Source organism: Bos taurus, chromosome 1, assembly GCF_002263795.3.
Source record: "Bos taurus isolate L1 Dominette 01449 registration number 42190680 breed Hereford chromosome 1, ARS-UCD2.0, whole genome shotgun sequence".
Taxonomy (NCBI): domain Eukaryota; kingdom Metazoa; phylum Chordata; class Mammalia; order Artiodactyla; family Bovidae; genus Bos; species Bos taurus.
The window spans coordinates 71,889,155-71,903,359 of NC_037328.1; positions in this window are offsets into that span (position 1 = coordinate 71,889,155).

The following is a 14,205-nucleotide window of genomic DNA, read 5'->3' on the forward strand; positions in this document are numbered from 1 at the left end:
AAGCAGGAGGGTGGTGGCTAAAGGGCTGAGAACATCTGAAAAGTCTCTTCCTTCCCCCAAATCGCAAACTTTCCCTAAGCACTGACATGAAGCTGTTTATATTTCCTAGCCAAGATGAGATCTCTTGCTGACCGGATTTGAAGACAAACAGATTGTAAACTTTCTTCCTCTTCATGTGGTATTGGGGTGGGAGGAGAGAGAGACACTCATAGAAACATACAGACTGACATAGGTATAATGAATTAGTCTTTCTAAGAAGTATTTGACCACACACATGAATTAACTGGAAATCAGCAGTCAGCCCTATTATCTGTTTGTACTCAAGTTAAAAAAGTCTCACTGTTAAGTTTCTGCTTTTCTGATATTTTATATAGCTTGAAATAAAAATTTAACGATGAGAAACAGCAAATACTTTGTTTCTTTTATCTGGGGGGTGGCGAGTGGGGAATAAAAATATATCTCCTACCCTTGTCAGTTAATAGATTTTAGTGGAATTGCTAGCCCAAAGTATCCTATTACAGGGAAAAACAAAACAGGCTGGGTTTCTAGTTTATTACTAGCTCTGGGATCAACTTCATGGTTTGGCTGATGTTTTCTGTTTTTCTTTAATGGAAATGAAAGTCCTTTGTGCACAATGTCTCTAAACTTTTAGAATAATCTAATTGTTCTTAAGTCACATGGTTCCTATGGGGACACACGAAAGGCTCTTCTAAACCCATAATCCTAGGCTATAAAAAAATCTAGGCGACTGATCAAAGGTGAACTACCCATTTACAACTCCTCTTTCAAGGCCCCTTCCCATCTTCCTGACAGTTTTATAGAAGTGTTTCTCTTTTTCTGCAACCCAGATCAAAGATTTGGATGTGAGGGTCTCCCTACCCCCCACCTGGCACGGAAGGAAAGGATTATCTCAGGAATTAAAAACCTCAGAGAAGTGGGCTTACCCACCTCCTTGGGGGGTGGGGACAAGACCTGGAGCCTTTTCTTGATGATAGGAACTGAGCCAAACAAAAGCAGGGGTGCCCTGTCTCTGTTCTTGCAGAGGAGGAGATAAACTTAGTCCATCTTCCAGCCTTCCAATTGAAATTTTTTGATCTTTTGTGCATAGTTTTAGTTAATATCTACAAGTTGCTAGAATCAGGTTTATTTATTGGTCATTGACTTCCTTTCCCTCCCACCCACAGTAAACTCAAGCAGCAGTGACCTCCCAGGCCACTGGAAGGTCCCCTGAAAACCTGAGTCTGGGTAGCAGTGAGCAGAGCAGGAGGTGGGAAGTAGCTGCACGGCGTGTTTCATAACTTTAGTTCACAGCTGCATCCATTTAGTGGTTTGTTTTCAATACTACCCCCTACCTTTTCCTGGTCACACCTGGATCTTCTTTAGGTCTTAACAGTCAAGGTAAACTTCTTAAGAATGCTCCTTTGAGGGCAGGACATGCCTCCATCCCTGGGCACTCAGTCCCTAATCCTGTAAAGAGACACTATGATTGGAAACAGGAGCACCATGAAGCTCCTCTTCCTCTACAAGCACCAACCTACTTTCCCCACTTCTATTTAGTCCTGACCCTGCACACTGGGGTTTCATTAGGGTGGACCCTCATGGTAGGGGTGTTGAGAGGGGTGGAACACAGTTTCCCAAAATTACATAATCTTTTTGTTTAAGGGGACTTGAGAGATCATCTAAGACTTCCCCTACAGAGAAACTACAGAGAACCCGGATATACCCGATTCACCCAGAGTTCACCCAGAGTTCACCCAGAGTCACCCAACCCAAGATAGATCCTGAAACCAGATATTCTTACTCGGGCTTCTGCTACCTTAGAGCTCAACATAAGATGCCCCTAAAGAAATTAAATTTTGAAGTGTTTGGTCCCTTGGGGACTGCTAGTTTGACTGGCTGATTAGGGTTTAATGACAATGGGTATGGAGAATTGTTTGGGGATATTGGTGGAGGCATATTCTCCAGAACTACCACTCCTAGGGGGACATTCAACCCTGAGGACCCTCTGCATTCTGGCCTTTCCTCTGCAGTCTTCCAACCTCATTTCCCTATTTCCAATAATTGCCTCTGCTCCTGCCAAATTCCTCTACTCATTGCTCTTGTTTCCTCTCTCTGCATAGTCCCCTTTGTCCTGCCCCTGTCTTCATTTAAGCATTTCCTACTGGAGAAGGAAATGGTAAGCCACTCCAATATTCTTGCCTGGGAAATCCTTTGGACAGAGGAGCCTGGCAGGCTATAATCCATGAGGTGGCAAGGAGTCAGACACTGCTTAGCGACTGAGCACACACACATCCATGCTTTAAAGCCCATTTCAAGTCCCAGCCCGTCTTTCTCCTGGAGCAGTACTCAGAACCTACTCTAGACACTTGCCACTCAAAGTGGGACCAGAGACCTGCAGTACCAGACCCACCCCCAAGCTGCTTAATAAGAGCCCGCATTTTAACAAGATATCCTGGTGACTGATGCACATAATCAAATGAGAGACACACTGGTCTCAACTAGGGTGCTTCTAGTGTGATCCTAGGACCAACAGCATCAGCATCACCTGGGACTATGTTAAACATGCAAATTCTTGAGCCCCACCTCAGGCCTACTGAATCAGACACTCTGGGGTGGTACCCAACAATCTGTGCTTTAACAAGCCCTCCACAGGATTCTGAGGCATGCTCAAGTTCAAGAAACTATACACAATCCTTGTCTTATCCAGGGGCTTCAGGGGCATATGACCATGGTTTAAGGTACCTTATCGCTGTCTTGCAATTCTTGATTTTATCTTTGAGCTTGTGTTTTGCAAGTGCAGGCTCATGAAGCCTGTGAGTACAGAATGCTACTGGATCCATGATGTATGGAATTCATCCAGGCTCAGGGTGAGATGTAAGTGTGTTACATCTATGACTGAATGAGCAGGCTGATAATAGATCTGAGAAGCCACATTCTCCTTTAAAACCAGAACTTTCTTTGTATGCCCAAGAAGGTAATTTAAGAAATACAAATGACCAAGGAATTCTAGCATATCCTTTCTTACTCAAGGTACGTCCCTGTAGCCAATCACTTGTGCTGAATATCCTGACACAGAAGAAAAGGGACAGTGAGGACAATCCATTGCTCCTTTTCCTTTCCATCCATTCTTTCTCATCAATAAGCTGAAGGTAAAGAGTGCTGGTAGAATGTGTGAGTGTCAAAAGGTTAAATAAAAACAGTTAAGCCTGTTTTTTTTTTTTTTTTTGCAGTATTTCCTCTATTAAGAATAGGATAAACATTTACACACAAACTAAAAAATGTGAATAGTATAATTTTGGTGGTTCCAAACACTAGTCAAATGCTTTTATATTGCATTTAAATGGGCATTATACAATATAAATATAAAAGGTAAATTTCATATTAATAAAAATTTTAATTAGAACAATGTAAAATAAAAAACACAATCAAGAGAAACTGTAGAAGAACAGAAAAAGTTTTATATTATAGTACCTTTAACAGTACCTTTTTTCCTGCTCTTTGAACAAGGGGCTCCACATTATAATTTTGCTCTGGGGCTAGTAAAATATATTGCCATCTCTGTTCTATCTTGTCCAGTATTCAAATACGAACATTTCTGAGAACGACATAGAACACTATTAGTAATCCCTTCTGGCCACTGGTACAACTGGGCCTGTCCTAAGCAGTGCAGGACATGGTTATCCTAAATTTGAAAGTCCATAATGGTGAAGGAGAAAGCAAAATAGCAGTAAAGGCATTCTGCTTTCTTTCTGTCAACTGAAGGAAGTTTTACAAATTTGTATTTTCTAAGTGTGCATTGTGTTAACTAGTAGGGTAACTCTAGATGTTTTAGCAGACCACACAGTGGGCTTAGAAACATTATGCTTGCTCTTTCCCTGTTGTTATACACATAGAAGAATCTTCTTGGTTATTTATCTTTAGCTTGCCCAACCTTCAAAACCTCAACTTTTTTGTGTGCTTTTTCTTGCCTTTGACATTCTTAAAATTTTGTGTCATTCTATACACATCCTTGATTTTGTGCCCCTCCTCCCATCTTTGTGTGTGTGCCCTCTTAAAATCAGAACTCATCAGCAGAAATGCTGTTTCCTTTGGATGTCTTTTTTTTCTTCCTCATCAGGATCATTCACAATTTTAGGCTCTGAATTTTGTTTTTAGAACCATCCTTTTTTTAGCCATACTCCCTTTCAGAGATTCTCACCATGAGATCATCTGTTTTGAACTTTTTGAAGTCTGCTTTCTTCGTCTGTAAGTCTGAAGACATGCATGTGACTTGTCCTGCTTGAATGGGATGAGCACTCTCTTCAAAACTCCTGTGAGTTTTGCATCACTAACAGTTCTTTGCTGGCAGAATCCAGTCTGTATAATCACTTTCCCTTGTCACCTGTTCCTTTCAAGTGATGAAATTTTCAATCAAGCCATTTAGGAATTTACTTAATATCCTGCTTTTCAAAAAAGTTGGGGACAAAAAAAAAAAAGTTGGGGACTTATAGACTTCTACTACATGTCCATTTTAAAAATCAACATTTGTCATTATGTTTTATCTCTGTCTAGTTTTCAAAATATGTCTATAACAATATCTCCCATCCCAGTTAATCTTATTACTATGTGACTTTGACATTTCTCCCCTCAATAGGTGGGTTGTATCTCCACCTCTTAAACATAGCAGTCTTGTGACCATGGCAGAAAGGATGCTATGTAACTTCCAAGGCTATATCATAACATGTGATATAGCTTCCACCTGGTTCTCTCCAGGGATGCTCATTCCTGGAATTGAGCAGCCATGCTGCGAGGAAAATCAAACTAGGTCAGGTGGAGAAACCATGTGGAGAAGTCACATGTAGGTATTTTGGAAGACAGCCCGGGGGAAGGCCCAGCCAATAACCAGCAACAATGGCCAGACTTATGAGTGGAAAAGCTTATGAGCTCAGATGGTTAGAGCCTCCCAGACCTCACATCTTCCCAACTGAAGTCCTAGAGAAGGTAGCCCAAAGACAAGCCATCCCTGCTTTGTCCTGTCTGAATTCCTGATCCACAGAAACTATGATAGAGAATACATACATGATAGTTTCTTAAGCCACTGAGTCTTGGGAGATGATTCGTAATGCAGCAATGGAGAACACATTAACTAAGAAACAAAAATTAAGACTGATTAAGAATCCATCATCTATACCCATTTTTCTAACTGGTTGGTACTTGGTTTACTGCCATTCCAAAAAGCTATCTCTGTAATTTAAATTCCAAAGGTGGAAGTGAAGCCATGATTGAATCAATACTAATCCAGTCATTGGGCAGAGACTGTACTCCCTTTTCTTTTTTTTTTGGCTGCAGCTGCGCAGCTTCTGGGATCTTAGTTCCCAAACCAGGGATTGAACCCATGCCCTCAGCAGTGAAAGAGCAGAGTCCTAACCACTGGATCACCAGGGAATTGCCTGTACTCCCTTTTCTAAATCATACTTTTGTATGACATTTAATCTTGGTTATTAAAGCAGTTAGATCATCCCTGCTTAGTATACTGTGTGAATTTAAGAAAGGGCAAAATTAAAACATTTCTCACATACTTCTCTAGCTGACTAACATAACACACAATTCTATCTAATTTCAGACCCCCTGTTGGAAAATGTTCCCTCCTATTTTAATTTATTGAGTCAGAGATTGTGTGGTTGCAATGAACAGAACCTATTCAAACTGGCTTAAGTAAAAAAGAAATATGATTAGAAATAGAGGGATCTGGTGGAACCAAAAGCAGAAGTGAGGCCAGGCTTCATAAGAATGATGCCAGAAATGGCACAGTTGATGAGAGCCAGACTGGTTTGGCTCTTCAAGTCTTTGTCTTTTAGAGCTCTGCTTCTGCTGCTGCTCCTAAGTCGCTTCAGTCGTGTCTGACTCTGTGCGACCCCAAAGACGGCAGCCCACCAGGCCCCTCTGTCCCTGGGATTCTCCAGGCAAGAACACTGGAGTGGGTTGCCATTTCCTTCTCCATTCTAGAGCTCTATTGCCTCTTATATCTAACTCTTTAGGGCACATTTCTCATCTCTCTTTCTCCTCCTCCCACACCCCCTCCCTCCCTCCAGAGAGCATATTGTTAAGGACACTCTCTGAAGTCAAGATGACTAGATTCAAATACTAGCTCCACCATTTAATTGCTCATGACCTTCAACAAGTTCCTTAAGCTTCTGTTCTTCAGTTTTCTCATTTATAAAGTGGGGATGAAGAAACTAATTGTAATTACCTTGTAGGATTGTTGTGAGATTGACTCATATAAATAAAGTTCTTTAAACAGTGCCTGGTACTTCGCAAGTTTGGCTTTCATTATTATCTTTCCCAGCTCACCTTGTTCAGACCTATGTCCAAACACGGGTGCCCCAATCCCAGTTTCATATCCAACTTAGAGTTCAAGCTGTTGGCAGAAACCTGCTGTTTCTGAGACCCACCTCCCTGTTCCCAGGAGTGATCATCGGATTGGTCCAGCTGGGGTCACCTGTCTTCTCATGGTCCTATTAGCTATGGCAGAAGGTAAGGGAGTGGGTGACGAGAGGTCTTAGTAGGGACAGGTGGAGTAGATTGTCTGAGAAGGGGATAGTGTTGGTCCTCAGGAGAGGGCTTGTGTGCCACTAATCCAACACATGTAATCGATTCCATTTCCAACATGGCAGCTCTGGCACTTTGAGCCTTAGCTCTCTGAGCCCCTGCTGAACAGGGGCTCTTCCTATTATTGACTGACCCCAATAGCATGAAGAAAGTGGCTTCTTCCAGCCAACACTTGTGTTCTCTCTCCCACCTCTCCCACAAAAGTAGCTCTCCTCCTTCTGCTTGGCTTTGAGGACTCTAGTCCTCTAAGATACCACAATACAAGGCTCTCTTCCTACTAGAAGATAGATTTTACAAATCCTCACCTGGATTTCCCGCTTTGGCATCATAGTGAACCTTCCCTCTCTCAGAGAGAACAAAAAGGAAGCATCAGATCCTTCTCATCTGGTATTGTGAGTTTGAGCTATTAAGCATGGGATGACTATTTACTTGTTGAGGCTCTTGCTGGTAATGAAAACTTTAAGAAATAATACTTAAAATTATTGATCTCACCATAGATAAAAAGAAAATTCAACAAAATGTTGAGCAGAAAGGAGTTGGTTTATCAAAAGGATAATGAGGTTTAAGAAATACTGTTTATCTCCTTTTATTTCTATATAACATTCTGATCGCCATTGGATTTGGTCAGTTGGGATAAAATACTCTGAAGCTGTTTATTGCAAAATCTTAATGCAATCTTCAGAAATACTTGAATGTCATGGACAAGTCAATGGTGCTTAAGTTATGGAGCAGAGCTGACTGGTGGTCCTTCCTGGGAGAAAAAATGGCTGCACCTGTCTACTCAGTGCCAGGCCATCCTCTGATTGACACGAGCTGACCTTTCCCCTGGGCTTTCTTACTCTTTTATTGGTGATTCTTTCTGTAAAGTCTCAGAAACCTTACAATGGCTGATATTCTTATTGTTTTCGGGTGTTACCATTAGACTTTCTTTCTTAGTGTCTGAGCATTGTGCATTCTTGAGGACCCTGTGAGACACAGAAAGAGCTTTTTAGGGGGGAAATGACCCATGACTGATCATTAGCTCTGTGAAATGACTGATTTGAAAGGAGGCATAATGTTCCCATCAACTATAAATGAGAAGATTGCTCACAACTTATGGTCTATATTCCCTGTATCCAATACCCCCATTTCCTTTCCTCTGAGTCATCCTTTAATGAATTGATTGCTTCGCTCATTTTTTTCCTTCATAGAAATTGCTCTCCAGGCAAGGTTGTCAGGCTGATTTGCAGTTTGAAGCAAAGAAGCAACCGCTTTCACTCTATCCACTTCAACTAGAAGTAGACAAAGCTATAGTAATCCAATCTAATAAAGCTTAGAAGAAAACAAGATGTGTGGCCTGCTATTAAATTATTGCTATACTTAATAAACTGTGGATGTCAAAAATAATACATATAAATGCTCCAGGGCATGTGGAAACGATGAACACAATTTACTCCAGTAATAATTAAAGGGCTGTTGGTGTTCAATTCAGATACCCACAAGAAAGAGTTGCTGAACTTTTCTGACTAGCTCCTCCAAAGAGGCCGCTCTGCTTCTCTTCACCCTATCACTCTAAAGTAATATTTTGTGTAGCACTTACTAGTCTCTTATATTTTTACAGTTCTTATAGTTTTTACTTTTTATTGTTTACGTTCTCTATGAATGTAATGAAGAGCAGAGCCCTTTCCTGTGTCTCTCTCACCACTCTCTTCTCAATGCTTAGAACAAAGCTCAGTTTATAGAGGGCTGCTGCTGCTGCAACGGCGCTTCAGTCTTGTCCGACTCTGTGCGACCCCATAGACAGCAGCCCACCAGGCTCCCCCATCCCTGGGCACCTAATAAATATTTTCTGCATTAACGTGCCCCCCGAGTACCTGGGGCCTTCCAGCCTCACTCTCAGCTCCTAGAGCGTGTATCATCTCTCTCCCTGGACTCTCCTTGACATGGAACCCTGTTGGCTCTCCATAATCCACAATAGTAGACACTATAGCTATTGCTCCTGCTGGCAATGGTGAGGATGGGGAAGGGATCCATTTGCTGGGGGAAAGGAGAGGTAACTTCCAGAGACATTCCATAGGCTACCCCAATTTTCAAAAGGCATTTTTTCCTTAGCCCCATTCTCAAAAGGCAAACTCTGAAAAAGCCAAGTTTTTCTATAAACTTAGTTTCTGATTAGAAACCAGTGAGGTGTATAGAGTGCAAACCCATGCAGCAGCCCATGAAGTGCACTGAACTCCAGGAAGCACCTAGAAACCAGGCCTGGTGTGTACTGAGCAATTGGAACTGTAGTTCTAGCATCAGAGAGTACCAAATGGAACCAGATACTCCTCAAAAACCTCATAGTCCTGAATCCAGGCTTGTGATCGTAGTCCTCTGTGACTTTAATGCTGTCTCTACTTGCCTCACATCCGAAGCATACCAAGTCCTTTGCAAACCCTCTTGCATAGGCTATTGCTCCACACCCCTCAGTTCAGTTCAGTTCAGTTGCTCAGTTGTGTCCAACTCTGTGACCCCATGGACTGCAGCATGCCAGACCTCCCTGTCCATCACCAACTCCCAGAGTTTACTCAGACTTATGTACATTGAGTTGGTGATACCATCCAATCATCTCATCCTCTGGCGTCCCCTTCTTCTCCTGCCTTCAATCTTTCCCAGCATCAGTCTTTTCCAATGAGTCAGTTCTTCACATCAGGTGGCCAAAGTATTGGAGTTTCAGCTTCAGCATCAGTCCTTTCAATGAATATTAAGGACTGATTTCCTTTAGGATGGACTGGTTGGATCTCCTTACAGTCCAAGGGACTCTCAAGAGCCTTCTCTAACACCACAGTTCAAAAGCATCAATTCTTCGGAGCTCAGCTTTCTTTATAGTCCAACTCTCACATCCATACATGACTACTGGAAAAACCACAGCTTTGACTAGACGGACCTTTGTTGGCAAAGTAATGTCTCTGCTTTTAATACGCTATCTAGGTTGGTCATAAGTTTTCTTCCAAGGAGCAAGGATCTTTTAATTTCATGGCTGCAGTCACCATCTGTAGTGATTTTCGAGCCCCCCAAAATAAAGTCTGTCACTGTTTCCATTGTTTCCCATCTATTTGCCATGAAGTGATGGGACCAGATGCCATGATCTTAGTTTTCTGAATGTTGAGCTTTAAGCCAACTTTTTCACTGTCCTCTTTCACTTTCATTAAGAGGCTCTTTAGTTCTTCTTTTGCTTTCTGACATAAGTGTGGTGTCATCTGCATATCTGAGGTTATTGATATTTCTCCCAGCAATTTCCTGTTTCAGGTCAGTTACTTGTTTACATTTGTAACCAATCCTTGGGATCAGAGGTCATGTCTTGTCATTTGCCTCCCTCTTCCTCAGCATGACTTTCAATAATTAAAAAAAATATCAGCCTAATCTTTATGTTTTCGTAAGCAACATGCTAATCTAGGGAAGGACTGGGGCTCATACATAAATATAAAATGTAATGGAGAAGTGTAGGGAATAGTAAAACAGCATATTTTTATCCTTAGTTCCTGGTCGTCGGGTAGCTCCCATATCAAAGGCCAAGCCAGGGGGCTGGGGGAGGGCACTTACCTCCTAACTACTTTCATAGTTTAGAGAAAAGAGCCCTATTTTCCTTATGAGGGCCAGGCTATGAGAGAGCTGCCCAGTGGGAGTCGGAGGATATAATACAAGGTGAGGAGGAGGGGATCCTCCCCCTCCTGCTCCAGTGGGCACTGGGAGAAGGAAAAGAGATGAAAATTGTGGAAGGAAATAATCAGGTTGGAAGTTTATAGTTTACCTCACCACTCCCCCCACCCCAAGTTTGAAATCCAGATGGGTGAAGATGCTAGATGGCTTTTTTAGGAAACTTCCACTCCATGGTGGCCCCCTGTGAGGGAATCAGCTTGTTCCCCATTACTAACAGGAGGTCACTTTACGAGCTGAAAATGGCCACTTCAAAAAATGGCCAGACTCAGTGCTTTCAGGCCCCACTCCAGGATCATGTGCCTTGCAAGGGCCCTAAATCCCCAGATGCCCCTTGGGAAATAGAGATGGTAGCTGAGGCACAAGCGAGTGGGCCTATCAGGGGTCTCTGTGGAGCAAGGCAGAGTGAAACCACATCAGAGGCCTTAGGGCCGATGGGGAAAGTGACTGAGACTCAGAGGGTGTGAGCCAACAAGCTACCCCACGCCCTAACTGAATCACAAAATTTCCTGTGGAAACCAGAACTGGTCAGACACCCCGCAGGCAATAGGAGCACACAGGGCCCAGAGGCCAGCACCTGATAGACAAGATCTCCAGGGCCACTGCCACCATCTGAGGGTGGAATGGGGGAGGGGAAAGACATCAGAACTTCTAAGCAGCTAGCCCCATGAGTCTCCCAAAACAGGGACAGACTGAGCTACTATTGATTGGTAAGTTACTATTATCTTTACTCCCTTTACTGTAAAACAGGGACAGGATTCATGAGAAAGATTTGGTCAGTCATAGGAAAAAACCCACATTTTCTCCTCATGTCTGAGTAGTTGTGTATAGACTGGCAATTATACTACCCATATTATTGAGTATCTACTCTTTATCTGAAGCTTCATAAAAGTATGGCCTAGTGTTATGACTACTAGTGACACCAAAAATGTGAAAGTCTTTAGAACTCTTTTAAAAATTGATTTCTAATGAATGAATGTGGTTCCAAGATAACACCAAGTTTGAAAGAGCGTATCAGTTGGTATCATTAGGACAAAAGCCATCCTCCTGCTTGGTTCACACAAAGCCGTAGTAGGGTCCCCACATGTACTAAGATGAGTATTCTCAGGGCTGTCTTCCAGACTCCTACCATCCCCTGTGAACTGCAGAGAAATTTAGAGGACAGGAAGGCAAGGACAAAACTCCAATAGAAGGGCAAGTTGAGAAACATGGCTATTTATCACTATACAATCCTCTGCCTTTTTTTATCCTATTGATTTTCTTGCTCTGCTGTGTATGCCACTATATCTAGAATGAATGTACTTGTGAGCAACTTTGCAGTTGAGTGATAATAACTTAGGTAAATTACAGCTTCAGTCAAATTCTTCCCAGTCCCAACCTGTCTGGTCCCCAGAATCCAGGAGAAAAAACTATGAACTGTAGAAGAGTCTGTGGGTCTCTGACCATCTGTGTGTCCCCACTGACTGTGAGCTCTGGAAGGCCAGGGTTCTTCAGTGTATTCATCTTGGCAGCCTTGAGTTATCTCCCAGTGTCAGATGAATGAAAGATGCATGAAAGAGTCTGAAGCAGAGCTTGTTGTCCAACTCTTGTGCTGTGCTTAGTTGCTCAGTCATGTCTGATTCTTTGTGACCTTATGGACTGTAGCCCACCAGCCTCCTCTGTCCATGGGGTTCTCTAAGCAAGAATAACAGAGTGGGTTGCCATGCCCTCCTCCAGGGGATCTTCCCAACACAGTGATCAAACCCAGGTCTCCTACATTGCAGGCAGATTCTTTACTGTCTGAGCCACCAGGGAAGCCCAAGAATACTGGAGTGGGTAGCCTATCCCTTCTCCAGGGGATCTGCTGACCCAGAAATTGAACTGCGGTCTCCTGCATTTACAGCTGAGCTACAAGGGCCCAGCTTTTAGAAGACAGTAAATCCCCAAAAGCTTGACATGACTAGAGAAAAGTCAAGGAGCATATCAGTCTTCTATAAGGGAGATTTGTTGGTCTTTGTCTTCTCACCTAATGAGGAAGCCATAGAGAATCTTGGGGTAGCATGGGAGATCTTGGCATGATTGTGAGAGCTCTAGGGTAGCCCAGATTATTCCTTATCAAGATACTCGAGAATATGGGGTGATTCTAAAGCAAAAATTCTAGGGCCTTCAAAGTACACTCAGCTTCCACTTAATAGACAAGAACCCTTGGGGGAATTGTGGGATCACAGGGAAAGTTGGGGGGGAAAGGGAGAGACCCTGCATGCTTTCAACTGTTATTTCAATGAGGGAGACTAGAGAGGGATGGGAATTCCTTGAGAAAAGGGATGTAACAGTAAGCAGGGGGAAAGAGGTGAAAAATAGAGAGTGGCCTCGGAAAGGGAAGGGGGCTAGAGAGGCAGGAGTGAATGATGGAGCATTGGGGTTACAAGGGCCGTGGTCACAGCAGTTTGAGGGTTGGCAGTCATTGTTGATGTGGGGTGGAAGAAGGCAGAAGTTGCTACATCTTGGAAATGCCAAGGAATCAGAGACCTTTGTAAAATCAGAAACAGAAAGAGCCAGAAAGCCTCAACTCTCTGACACCTTCCTGTTTTTTTCAACAAGAACACTAAGGCCATGAGAAGTCAGGCTAGAATCAGGGTTGCACACGCCAATAGCTCAGGGATATGAATGCAGGTCTGGGCAGTCAAGGCTCCTGTATTTATGGTGCCCATTGAGGCTCGTGCAGCACCTCTGGACCCCCCAAAAAGAGGCAGTTTGACAGAGGAAGTAGCCAAAGAAGAAGGATAAAAGGATTTTTTAAAAAGTCAGGAAGTCTATGAAATTTGCTCAATAATAATAGACACCTTTCAATGAACAGTATTTAATCCTATTAAAGCTTTGGAAGGTACTGGCAAATCACTGAGCCTTTTTTGACTAGAAGGGAATTACTGATGAGAGAATTTAATTGAGGCCAATGCCCTTCCCCAGAGGATCCCAGAGCAGCCATGAACATCAAATGTAGCTCTTCTGAGATGCCAGCAAGACTCCCTATGCCTCTCCAAACCCTTGCTGCTGCTGCTAAGTCGCTTCAGTCGTGTCCGACTCTGTGTGACCCAATGAACGGCAGCCCACCAGGCTCCCCCGTCCCTGGGATTCTCCAGGCAAGAACACTGGAGTGGGTTGCCATTTCCTTCTCCAATGTATGAAAGTGAAAAGTGAAAGTGAAGTTGCTCAGTTGTGTCCGACTCTTAGCGATCCCATGGACTGCAGACTACCAGGCTTCTCTGCCCATGGGATTTTCCAGGCAAGAGTACTGGAGTGGGTTGCCATTGCCTTCTCCTCCAAACCCTTACGTCCCCCTAAAGAAACCAAACTCTCCTCAGTATGACATCCAGGACAGGATAAATGCATTTCTAATGAGGGATATACTCTTTAGGGGTTTAGACTCCATTGTTTCCAGGTTTTTTTAAACTGTCAACCAGTTGAAGGAACAACTAGGCCTGAGACGAAAACATCTAAAGAGGCTCCTATTATCCAGGATTACAGGTCTGGAGTCCCTTCCCCCAAGGCCCTGTGAGACAAGGGGGCACAAATAGCAATGCTCGTGTCTCTGCCACCTGAGTGTTCTCGGGTCCTCCTGGTCACAAGGATCCAGAGCGTGCGCGCACTTTATGTGTTTTAGATTCAGAGATAGCGCAGACAAACCTGAGAGCAGTGAGTCCCATTAGGAGAGGGCACCCATGCTGTCAGAGGGAGCTCAGTGCAGTGTGGTTATCTGTGGCGAGGAAGCTGAAGGTCACCCAGAGTCCGTTATGGGAAGAGAAGAGGGGAAAACCGACTGAAGTGCACACAGCAATACACATAGATTTAAAAAGCTCAGTGCTGGAGGAAGAAGGGAAAAGAGAATGTCCATATGACACAGCACAGTTTACATGAAAAAAATATATATATCACAGGAAATACACAAAAAGATATAGATTAAAT